Source organism: Kogia breviceps, chromosome 3 (genome assembly GCF_026419965.1).
Source record: "Kogia breviceps isolate mKogBre1 chromosome 3, mKogBre1 haplotype 1, whole genome shotgun sequence".
Classification (NCBI taxonomy): domain Eukaryota; kingdom Metazoa; phylum Chordata; class Mammalia; order Artiodactyla; family Physeteridae; genus Kogia; species Kogia breviceps.
Window position 1 is genome coordinate 58,280,591 of NC_081312.1, and position 13,082 is coordinate 58,293,672.

The 13,082-nt window shown below is 35.2% G+C and overlaps 1 protein-coding gene across 13 annotated transcripts in view; it reads right to left on the reverse strand.

Moving 5' to 3' along the window:
- Window positions 1-13,082, reverse strand: part of LRFN5 (leucine rich repeat and fibronectin type III domain containing 5) — a 264,529-nt gene that overhangs the window by 185,086 nt on the left and 66,361 nt on the right. For 2 of the 13 annotated variants that reach the window (XM_067028520.1, XM_067028514.1), the window contains exon 2: window positions 2,619-2,719. The exons of the other annotated variants lie outside the window; for them this stretch is intronic. The gene's annotated coding sequence lies outside the window, so the exon portion shown is untranslated. The remainder of the gene's footprint in view (window positions 1-2,618; window positions 2,720-13,082) is intronic. 13 annotated transcript variants of the gene reach the window in all.

The following is a 13,082-nucleotide window of genomic DNA, read 5'->3' on the forward strand; positions in this document are numbered from 1 at the left end:
TTAACTGCTTGGCCAGGTATCCCTAACTTTAAGGTGGAGTGCTTGTTAAAATTCAGTTTCTGAATCAGTAGATCTGGGATGGGGCTTGAGGTTCTGCTTTTCTGAATGTTCCCAGATGATGCTGAAGCTGCTCGTCCATGGGCCAAGCTGAGAGGTCAGACTTTCAGATTAGTGTGCTAAGCTCAACTTTTCCCTCTTATGTCTACGATGCTATCACCTGAGCCTTCTCAATAATGGATCGTTTTGGTGGTCTGTGTCCAAAGAGTTGAGGGACTTTAATCTCCTCATCATATTACTCATTTTTTTGAGTATTACACTGTTTACTGCAACAGGCTTTCTCTCGGCCAAAAGGACACACATGGATCTATGCAGCTGATCTGGGGACAGGTCAAGGTTTTACCTATCAAATCAGAACCTCTCATTTGATAACTAATGGCTTTTGATGAACCTATGTTGACCTGGAATCTTCTTTGTTTCAAGAGATATTCTTGCCCAAGAGAATCCTTAATCCTACTTATAAATTATCTTCCGTAAGGTCTGCCCAATAAGGTCACCATATCTTTGTGGAGACTGGCCTTTAGTAGTAGGAAATAGTTTAAATAGAAGATTAGAGGCCCTGTGTTATAATAATTACTTCCAAGAGTTGTTAAGTGGATGAAAAAATATGTACACCATATAGTTCACAGTGTATGTTCAGTTAGTGTTACCTATTCCTATTGTTCATCAAAGTCTAGTACTTGAAGTGATAAGTATCCAAAAAACACTTCCCTTAGCAGAGTCATAGTTCTACAGTAGTAGCTAGCTGATTAGCAAATACTAAATTTAAAAATGTGTTTATTCATGTATCCAGCAGATAGATGTTGAGTACCAAATATGTATCAGGGATACATCAGGGGGAAAATGAGATAAAAACTGCTGCCCTTGTGGAGTTAACATTCTGGAGGGGGGATTACTATCAAACATTCATTTTACCTTTTTGTTTTGCATTACCTATGAGCAAAGTTCCTGTCTATAGTAAGCCCTTGGGGTGTACACCTAAGGCCCTATCAGCAAAATCATTGCCATCATTTCACCACTACAAAGAACAAGAGAGGTCGATCATCTTATATTCTAATCCCAACTGTCTACTAAGAGATTTGTTTTCCCAGATAAGTAATTTACCTTTTTGATTATGAGCCTCCTCATTTAAAAATTATGGGCATTGGACTGTATTAGTTCTAAATTCTTCCCAACCTTATTAATCTATGATATTATTAATATACTACTCTTCAAATCCCCAAATCTTGGATCCATTTTTTTCTCCCTCCTTGACAAATTCAAGAGCCAGCTTATGTGCTTCTCTTCCATCCCACATTTGCAAATATCTATACTAACTTTAATAATCACATTGTGGAGCATCACAGCATCGTGGTTTGAAAACACTCCTCTCCTTCAGGCCATTTATGATAATATTGACTCCACATCAGTCATCTATACCTTGCACAAACATGGTAACTTGACATCTCATACTGTATTCCTACCCCAAGGTTTCACACATATTTTCACTCCCATACCTCACAAAGTTACACATTTTCCCCTTTGCATTCATTCATCAGAAACTTCAAACTAAAGTTCCTTCTAATTCACTCAGCTCACTGGCTCATTTCTAGCTACCTGTGTTTCCCCTAAAATGGATGGTCAGCCATGCAATCCTTACTCCTGTCCACAATTAGGTTCTGTAATACTATCAACAATAGTCACCATTCCCTTTCTACACACATTCATCTACTTCTCCATTCCTTGGGCTGCAAAGCATAGATGGAGGAAGCATCAACACCATGCATCTATTCCACCAGCAATTTATGTGTCTAGTAGCAAACAGAATCTTAATGTTGTTTTAAAAGTTCTTTAGTAATGCCTTACTGATTACTTTTTTCCTGATCTGTTAATCCTCTCCTTCTTTTTTTTGTATCTTGACAGATATTCTTCCTATTTTCCTAATGTGAAGAGGCCACTGATACACTTTCCCCCTTCAGTTTGTTTTTTCATCCTTAAAACAGACAAAAATGTTTCTTTTTCTCTCTACATGGTTTACTCCCAACTTTAATATTCTTATTTTATTTCTTTCAGTGCTCTCTGTAATATTCCGCCTTGCCTTTGCACTGTTGACTATATCTGCACGTGAAGTGCATGTCATTTCCTGACTAGTATCTGGTACTGACTCAATAACCCTGTTCTCTGTAAGGCTCTCTTCCATGCAATATTAATGTCACAAAAAATAGGTGAGGAAATGCATTCATGAAGTATGTGAAGTTTTACACCGACTATGACCAAAGGCAGTTGGAAATAAAACAGTGCTCTGGTACCCTAGAAGTTCCCTAATCTCATATGTCCTATTAAGTCTTTTAAAGACGAACCAGGTTTTTCCTGAAATAACCATACCTTCATGAACTACAGATTCTCTTCCCCCAAACTCCCCCCTCATATTATTTTGACATGTTGCTGCTCTGTAGCTAGAGTTTGTCTCATTTTCATGTGGATTTTTTAAAGTGGTGTCCTTATCTTGATGAGGGGCAGTTACTAAGGCAAGTCAAAAAGAAGCATGAATAAAAAAAAAAAAAGAAGCATGAGCAGGTTACCTTTACCAAGACTCTTGCTCTGCTTGTATCATACAACTGAGTTCCAGCTCCTCACTGCTGTAAGTGTGGTCTTCATACCAGCAGCATTTCATCACCTGGAACTTTGTTTGAAAAGCAGAATTTTAGGTCCAACCCCAGAGACTTACTAGGGTAGCCTTACCACCCCAGAATCTTCATTTTATCAAAATCTCTCAAGTGGGGCTTCCCTGGTGGCGCAGTGGTTGAGAGTCCGCCTGCTGATGCAGGGGACACGGGTTCGTGCCCCAGTCCAGGAAGATCCCACACGCCACAGAGGGGCTAGGCCCATGAGCCATGGCCGCTGAGCCTGCGCGTCGAGAGGCCACACAGTGAGAGGTCCACGTACCACAAAAAAAAAAAAAAAAAAAAAAAAAAAAATACTCTCAAGTGATTGCTGTGTACATTAATGTTTGAGATGATTCATTTCTCCTCAGCTCTCTGGTGGTAAAAATGAAAAAAGGAAAATTTGCAAGTCTGTCGTCTACTTTTTTCTGTTTTGTCTTTTCTCGAGCTCTCAATTTATACTCTAATAACTTTATCAGCTTGTCCAGTGTTATTTCTACAGATTAACTTTGATTGCTTCTCCATTTTTGATACAATAGATGCTTCTGACCAGTACTGCATACTCAATTCCTTAAACAGTTTTAACCAGCAAGCTTTATACCACGCATTCACACACTGATCCTATATAGATGATTGCCACCAATATATTGTATTGCCAATTATCTCCTAATTTATAAACTGTAGACAGTGAAATCATATAATTTAGGAACTGGAAGGGATGTGGAGATCATTAGTCTAACTCCTCTTATGATGTCTGGCACAAAGTATGCCCTTAATAAATATTTGCTTAATAAAATTTAAAAAAGATACAAAGAGAAAACTGATTTCACAAAGAATAAATGATTATCTCTCAATAACAGAACAAAGACTAGAATCCAGCCTCTGAAATCCTCCCCAGTTCTTTTTGCCTTTAATTGTCTAGTTCAGTCTTCATTCTCTTCCATGGCCCTATAGTGTTAGATCCCAACGTTGGCTGCAAAAGGGAACCACCTGGGGAACTTCAAACATACTGATTCTTGAATCTCAAACCTACAGACTCTGATTTGGTCTGAGGCATACCGCCTGCAGAGTGGGGTTTCTAAGATTTCCCCAGATAATACTAATAGGGAAGCAAGGTACAGAAATATCACTCTGCAAATTTTAAAAAATAATAAATCTGATAAAGTTCCTAGGTGAATCAAAAGCTGCTTGTTCTAGCAACACACTTCAATAAAAATATTCTATAGTATTTGACAATGTTAACTACCTAGTCCAAAGAAAGTGTTTCAGAATGTAAGCTATCCAGGTTCTCCTATACCCTTCCTTCCCTTAATTTTTCATAGGTTACTCTTGCGTTACACAATTTTTTATTGAAGTATAGTTAATTTACAATGTTGTGTTATTGTCAAGTATACAGCAAATTGATTCAGTTATATATATGTATATATATATTTTTTCAGATTATTTTCCATTATAGGTTATTACAAGATATTGAATATAGTTCCCTGTGCTACACAGTAGGCCCCTACTGTTTATCTATTTTATATATAGTAGCTTAAATATGTGAATCCCAAACTACTAATTAATCTCCTCCCCCCAGCCCCAGCTTTCCCCTTTGGTAACCATAAGTTTGTTTCTATGTCTGTGAGTCTATTTCTGTTTTGTAAATAACTTCATTTATATCATTTTTTTAGATTTCACAGATAAATGATATCATATGATATTTATCTTTCTCTGACTTATTTCACTTAATATGATAATCTCTAGGTCCACCCATGTTGCTGCAAAAGGCATTATTTCACTTTTTATGGATGAGTAATATTCAATTATACACACACACACACACACACACACACACACACACACACACACACACCCCATATCTTCTTTATCCACTCATCTGTCAATGGACTTTTAGGTTGCTTCCACAACTTGGCTATTGTAAATAGTGCTGCTGTGAACACTGGGGTGCATTATCTTTTCAGATTAGAGTTTTCTCTGGATATATGTCCAGGGGTGGGATTGTAAGATCACATGGTAACTCTATTTTTATTTATTTTTTTTTTAAATTTTTAAATTTTTATTTATTTATTTATTTATTTATTTATTTATTGAAGTATGCAGGCCTCTCACTGTTGTGGCCTCTCCTGTTGCGGAGCACAGGCTCTGGATGCGTAGGCTCAGAGGCCATGGCTCACGGGCCCAGACGCTCCATGGCATGTGGGATCCTCCCAGACCAGGGCACAAACCCGCGTCCCCTGCATTGGCAGGCGGACTCTCAACCACCGCGCCACCAGGGAAGCCCCTATTTTTATTTTTTAAGGAACCTCCATAGTGTTCTCCATCATGGCAATTTACATTCCCACCAACAGTGTAGGAGGGTTCCTTTTCCTCCACACCCTCTCCAGCATTTATTATTTGTAGACTTCTAAATGATGGCCATTCTGACTGATGTGAAGTGATACCTTATTGTAGTTTTGATTTGCTTCTCTAATAGTTAGTCATACTGAACATCTTTTCATGTACTTATTGACCACCTGTATGTCTTCTTTGGAGATATGTCTATTTAGGTCTTCTGCCCATTTTTTGATTGGGTTGTTGATTTTTGTTTGTTTGGTGTTTGTTTATTTTCTTTATTAAGCTTTATGAGCTGTTTGTATACAGCAAGTCCCCTACATACGAAACTTCAAGTTGTGAACTTTCAAAGATGTGAACATGCATTCACACATCCAATCACGTAAAGCGCGTGTGAAACTGCAGCGTCTCCCTCCTCCAGTCAGTAACTCTTCTTGCTTGTTCACTCAATGCCAGCTCCCTTATGCCAGCTGTTGTACAGTACTACTGTATCTTTCTAGGTACTGTACTGTAAGATTAAGAATATTTTCTTTATTTTTTTGTGTTTGTTTTTTATGTATTATTTGTGTGAAAAGTTATTATAAACCTATTACAGTACAGTACTACATAGCCAATTGTGTTAGTTGGGAACCTAAGCTAACTTTGTTGGACTTACGAAAAAACTTGGACTTACAAATGTGCTCTCAGAACAGAACTCATTCATATATAGGGGACTTACTATATTTTGAAAATTAATCTCTTGTCAGTAACATCATATGCAAATATTTTCTCCCAGTCTGTAGGTTATCTTTTCATTTTGTTTTTGGTTTCCTATGCTGTGAAAAAGCTTTTAAATTTAATTAGGCCCCATTTGTTTATTTTTGCTTTTATTTCCATTATTCTAGAAGATGGACCCAAAAAGATATTGCTGTGATTTATGTCATAGAGTGTTCTTCCCATGTTTCCTTTAGGAGTTTATAGTATCCAGTCTTCTATTTAGGTCTTTAATCCATTTGGAGGTGTTTTTTTGTATATAGTGGTAGAGAATGTTCTAATTTCATTCTTCTACATGTAGCTGTCCAGTTTTCCCAGGACCACTTATTGAAGAGACTGCCTTTTCTCCACTGTATATTCTTGCTTCCTTAGTTGTAGACCATAAGTTGTTGACCATAAGTGAATGGGCTTATTTCTGGGCTTCTTATGCTGTTCCATTGAGCTATATGTCTATTTTCATGCCAGTACTATACTATTTTGATTACTGTAGCTTTGTAGTATAGTCTGAAGTCAGGAAGTGTGATTCCTCCAGCTCCATTCTTCTTTCTCAAGATTGTTTTGGCTATTCAAGGTCTTTTGTGTTTTCATACAAATCTTAAAATTTTTTATTCTAGTTCTGTGATAAAAGCCATAGGTAATTTGATAGGGATTGCATTGAACCTATAGTTTGCCTTTGGTAGAATCAACATTATTGATTCTTCCAATCCAAGAACACAGTATATCTTTTGATCTGTTTGTGTGTATGATGTTAGCTGTGGGTTTGCCACACATGGCCTTTATTATGTTGAGGTGTGTTCCTCTGTGCCCACTTTCTGAAGAGTTTTTATCATAAATGGGTGTTGAATTTGTGAGAAGCTTTTTCTGCATCTATTGAGATGATCATATGGTTTTTAATCTTCAATTTGTTAATGTGGTGTATCGCACTGTTTGATTTGTGGATATTGAAAAATTCTTGCATCCCTTGGATAAATCCCACTTGATCATTGTGTGATCCTTTTAATGTATTGTTGGAGTCAGTTTGCTAGTATTCTGTTAAGAATTTTTGCATCTGTTTTCATCAGTGATATTGGCCTGTAATTTTCTTTCTTTGTGATATCTTTGTCTTAAGAAATGTGTTTTACACAGTTCTCAAATTTGCCCATCACCTTAGTGTAAATCTATACCCTCCTCTGTTTTCAAATAAAACATTAAGTATGCTATGGAATATTAGCCATACAAAAGGAAATGCTGACATTTGTGACAACACGGATGGACCTTGAGAGAATTATGCTAAAGTGAAATAAGTCAGACAAAGAAAAAGTACTGTATCATCTCACTGACATGTGGAATCAAAAATTAAAAACTTTTTTTAAAACCCTCCTAGAAAAAGAGATCAGATTTATTCTTACCAGAAGCAGGGGGTGGGAAACTGGAGAATTAGATGAAGGTTTCCAAACGTTATATACTTTCACTTATAAGATATATAAGTACTGAGGTTGTAATGTACAACATGATAACTATAGTTAATACTGCTGTATGACACAGGAAAGTTGTTGAGAGAGTAGATCCTATGAGTTCTCATCACACAGGAAAAAAACATTTATTTTTTTTAAATTTATATGAGATGAGAGATGTTCACTAAATTTATTGTGGTGATCATTTCACAGTATATGTAAGCCAAGTCATTATGCTACACACCATAAACTTATACGGTGCTATATGTCACGTTAATGGCAATAAAACTGGACAAAAGGAAAAAAGCAAAAAATATTTACAACTATTCCCTTCATACACAAAATTCTGTTTAATTTTTTCCCCTAACCTCTAAAATTTTCCAGGAAACCAGTATCTCAAAATATGTGTTAAATTTTGATAATTTTATGATTTCTCTGGACTCATTCCCTGCCTTAAGAAATGACATAGCCTAATTCTACTATGATAAATGTACTACCGCTTTTTTTAACTTCAGAAATATTTTAATAACTCACCTTGTCTATAATATAGACAAAGATTTAGACACTTTAAAATATCTTATTATGTATATAATCATTATTCCTTAAGTTGGAGGACACAGAAAAGTTGAAAATAAAAGGATGGAAAAAGATAACTTCCCCACCAAAAACAAGCTGGTGAAGCCATATCAGAGAAAGTATATTTTCAAGCAAAAGCCTTTAATACAGATAGAGTAAAATTTAACAACAATGAATCAATACACAAGGAAAATATTTAAAAATACCCAAATCTCAGCTTTTAATGATATAGCCTTAAAATATTTAAGCAAAAATTTATAGAATTCAAAGGAGAAACAGATGAATCCATAATCACAGTGGTATATCATGTCTCATGGTAATTATAAGATAATCAAACAAAATTAACAAGAAGACTTCTACTTCTTCTGATTGCAAGAAGAAAGTTCTTTAAAAGATTGTTGACTTCTTAAACCAAAATATAATAACAATGTATTTTGGAGTTTATAGAACATGTTGATGTAAAATAGATAACAATAATTGTACAAAGCACAGAAAATAATATTGGATAGATAGTATGATGAATGTTAAAGATTGGCATTAAAGATGAATCACAAACTCTAAAGCAATCGCGAAAATATAACAGATGTGTACTTGCATATAAAAAGTCAATAGAGAAGATAAAATGGAATATTTAAAAACATTCAGTTAATACAGAAGACAAACAAGGAGGAACAGAGACACATAGAAAACAAAGAACACTCTAATTAAAGGAGATCTTGTTAGATAAGAACAAGCTAAAAACATAGGTTGAAAATAAAAGGATTGAAAAGAGAATACCTTGCAACTACTAATCATAAAAGGCCTCTCAGGGTGAAACCATAATTTCAGACTGAGATATAGGGGAAAGGGAGTCTTTAGCTTCTTGGCTGCTTAGGCTCATAGTAGGGCTTCCATAACATGGAGCTGAGTGGTAATGGAGGTAACGGAGATAGTCGTGGCTCAAACGCCACAGTCTCTCACTGTTCTTACAGAGATATAGTAGATATTATTGAATGGATGTTTCTTGTTTGCTCTATGCCCTCAGGGTAGTTTCCACAGATATTAAATGATAACATTTTGTAATTTTACTTAACTTGTTTTGCTGGGGAGTTTTGCTCCTTACTTCATCATCCTGGAAGTCAATAAACCACCATTTATTTTTTAAAGCACTAATTCCATTTGGTCAAATGTGAAAAATCAAACAGGACTATTCCTTTAGGCCTTAAAATTGTGAGTTACAATGAATAACAGATTCATAATAATCTTATATACTTAACTCATCAAAAGTAGTAGATCTTGCACTGAAAGCATGGAATAGAAGAAAAAGACAAGATAATGCCCAAAACATGATGGAATATCCATTATTGATAGAATATAGTATTATTAGTTTCATCCCTACATATTAAGCACGTATGGGTAAAAACAACAAATTATTAAAAATGGTTCCTAATATTTTGCGGGCCTACCACTTCTCCTGGAGAAAATAAACATATTCATACACCACAAATTCTATAATTTCAGAGGCTTTGTGACCCTACTGAAGCCCATCCACAAATCCCAGTGAAAAAATTCTTGTATTCAAGAACACCCAATTAGTGTTACGTAAAATAAAAAGACATTCATTTAGGTTGCCAGGATGATGAAGAGACTTTTTTCAAGTTGGGTCTAGTAGAGGCACAACATGTAAAAAAATTGTTGCTTTATTCATTCTATCTATTTGTGAGACAAGCTTGAATACCCAGGCATTAGATAGAATAAAATAATTAAAACATGCTCTCTTCTCCTGGGAAGTATTTGATCAAGGGCTAAGTTAAATTTGCAGTCCAATGATATTAGTTGCCCGGTTGAAGGGCAAAGAGAAGTCTGTGTCAAAAAGAAGGCACTTAGGGACTTCCCTGGTGGCACAGTGGTTAAGAATCTGCCTGCCAATGCAGGGGGCACGGGTTTGAGCCCTGGTCTGGGAAGATCCCACATGCCACGGAGCAACTAAGCCCATGAGCCACAACTACTGAGCCTGCACTCTAGAGCCCACAAGCCACAACTACTGAGCCCGTGTGCCACACCTACTGAAGCTGGTGCACCTAGAGCCCACGCTCCACAACAAGAGAAGCCACCGCCATGAGAAGCCCACACACCACAACAGAGTAGCCTCTGCTCGCTGCAATAAGAGAAAGCCCGTGCACAGCAATGAAGACCTAATGCATCCATAAATTAATTAATTAATTGATTTTTTAAAAGATACTTAAAGTGTGATCTGAAATAAGGACAGAATTTGAATAAATGGAGAGGAGAAGGAATAGAATCTTATACATGAGACACAGAAGAACCTAAGGGAGGAGTCAAACACAACCTTGAGTCTTCAAGGAAGATGGGATAAAAATAGCTAATATTTGTAGAGTACTTACCACATGTCAATTTCTAAAACATTTTACATGTGTTAACCTCACTTAATCCTAACAACATCTAGTGAAGTAACTACACTTATCATCCCAATTTTACAAATAAGGACACTGTAGCATTAGAGAAAAAGTATTTCCACTTGCTCAACTAGTAGAGCCAGAACTTGAAAATAAATTGAACTTCTGTTTTCCAGAAACAGTAGCTTTAAGAATAGAGGAAATAAGTCTGGGTAGACCATGCACATGGCTAGATGTTGAATAAATAGGTTTTGAATCAACATTTGTCTCTGAAGTATGTGATTTCTCTTGCACATACTGTGAGTTATTAGAGCTTCCAGGGTTTGGAAGTGATACTACAAAGTGATGTTTTAGAAAGATTTATTTAGTAATCTTGTTTGAAAAGAGGTGGATTGTTGAAAGAGGTACTGGAGTGAAAGAAACAAGGATTAATTGCTTGAAGAGAGACTAGGATGAACAAAGAAAAATAAACAAGCTAAAGCAGCTGGTATCTAAGATGGAAAGGCAGCAAACAGAATTGTTAGGAGTGGGAAAAAGGAGATATATTTTAAAGAGAAAAATGCTAGTGAGTTACTCTTCATTTTTAGGCTAAAATAACTATTAGTTTCCCATTAAGTTAATTTTTAGACTTCAGAAAAAAGTCCATATTCTCATCTTAATTATCATTAAGAACTTGATCTCTTTTTAAATTATAAAATTTTGTGATAATAGTAATCACTTTTCATGACTTTGTCAAATATTACAGACATTATATTTTCAAGGTAGTCTCATGTTAGAAAATGAATTCCCTTTGTAGCAAAGGATGACCTTTACAGACTAATAATAAATTTTTTTTAAAGTAGATATTAATATCTTCAGTTTAAAATTCTCATGTTCCATTTTGCTAACAATTTTGTCCTTGAAGAAGAGGCAGTTCAACGTTTTTATAAAATAATAAAATAGAACCTTTTAAAACTAAAATAGAACATATAAGCAACTATAATGCAATGTAGTAGAATTCATCATCATTGAAATACTGGCTAAAAGTTATAAAATAGAAAATTCAGTCCATTTCTCCTACTACCTTGCTTTCTGACATTATGCAAATGTAATCTTCCTGGGTCTTATTTTGCCATCTGCTAAAATAAAAATGATGAACATATTTCAGGCCTGTCCAGTGAGGAATTATGATTTTATAACTCAACGAAATAAAACCAGAGATGAAATTCAAAACAATAAACTTCAGAGGCCTAAAGGTCCACTACGCCAAAATAATAAATAAAATTAATAGTGTTACAGATGGCTTAAAATGTAAGTTATAGAAATATAAGTTTTTATTTTGAATTTCCCAAAGGGGTACTTCCCCTAATTTAGCTTTTTTATAATTTAATTTATTTATTTTTGGAGTAGATATAGGATTTATGCTATTCGTAAGTCAAAAACATACACAAAATTATACAGCAAACTTTTCTTTCTAACCCCTGTGCTCATACACCCAGTCCCCATATGACACCTTGAATAATATGTATTCTTCCAGAGGTTCTTTATATATATGTGCGTATTGAAATATATTTTTATTGGACTGCATTTTTGCATTATGCTATTTACTTTACGGACTGGACAGTAACTTGAATTTTAACTTAACAATACAGTTTGGTTGTCTTTCTAATCTTTACATAGATAGCTTCCTTATTGTTTTTTTTTAAATTATAAGAGTTGGAGAGTTTTCCATTGTATGGACATAAGTTAATTGATTTAAACATCAAACACTATGGAAATTTAAGTTGTTTCTGCTATTACAATAATTCCACAGTGAAAATTTCTGTACAAACATTATTTCATGCATATGCAACAACAGAACTAAATTTCCGAGAGAAGAAATGTCTGGGTCAAAGTGTGCATATAGTTTTAATGTTAATAGATCTTGCAAAAGCATCCAGCATGTGAGATATACTATTTAGATTCTCACAGGCAATGCATCAGAGTGCTATTTTACTACCAATAACCATATCAGTAGCATAGGTTTAACAGGCTTATGGATGTTTGTCAATCCAAAAGATTAAAAAATTCTGTGTTGCTTTAATTTGAATATCTATTAGGATTCTGAGGGATATTACAAGTAGGATTAAGACATAATTTCCTTTGTAGAAAAGCCATTTTACAATCTCTTTTTATTAAATGATCGCCTTTTTGGGAAAGGTTTAATTTTTGTCTTCTTGATTTCTAGAAAATCTTAGCAATATTAGCACATTTCTGTCATATGAGTGGCAAATAATTTTCCCTGTCTTCGCATTTGATTTTGGTACTTTTGCTATACAGGTTTTATTCTAACATGACTGATTTCTCTAATGCAGTTTTTCTTCCATTTATGGGTTCCAGATTAGGAGTTATGGCTATAAAGCACTGCTCTATTTTAAGATTATAAATTTTCTCAGGTTTTCTTTTTTTAAAAAATTTATTTATTTATTTATTTATTTTTGGCTGCATTGGGTCTTCACTGCCGTGTGTGGGCTTTCTCTAGTTGTGGTGAGCGGGCTTCTCATTGCAGTGGCTTCTCTTGTTGTGGAGCACGGACTCTAGGTGAGTGGGCTTCAGTAGCTGTGGCTCGCGGGCTCTACAGCACAGGTTCAGTAGTTGTGGTGCATAGGCTTAGTTGCTCCATGGCATGTGGGATCTTCCCAGACCAGGGATCGAACCTGTATCTGCTTCATTGGCAGGCAGATTCTTAACCACTGTACCACCAGGGAAGTCCCAGGTTTTCTTCGCTATGTTATTAAGATCTCATATTTTACATACAAATGTTGTATCTAATTCATCTTGGTAGTGGTTTGAGTTATAGATTTTTTCTTTTTTTGGCTAGTTGGCTACCTATTTCTCACAACACTATTTACAAACTAGTTATTTGGCTCTTT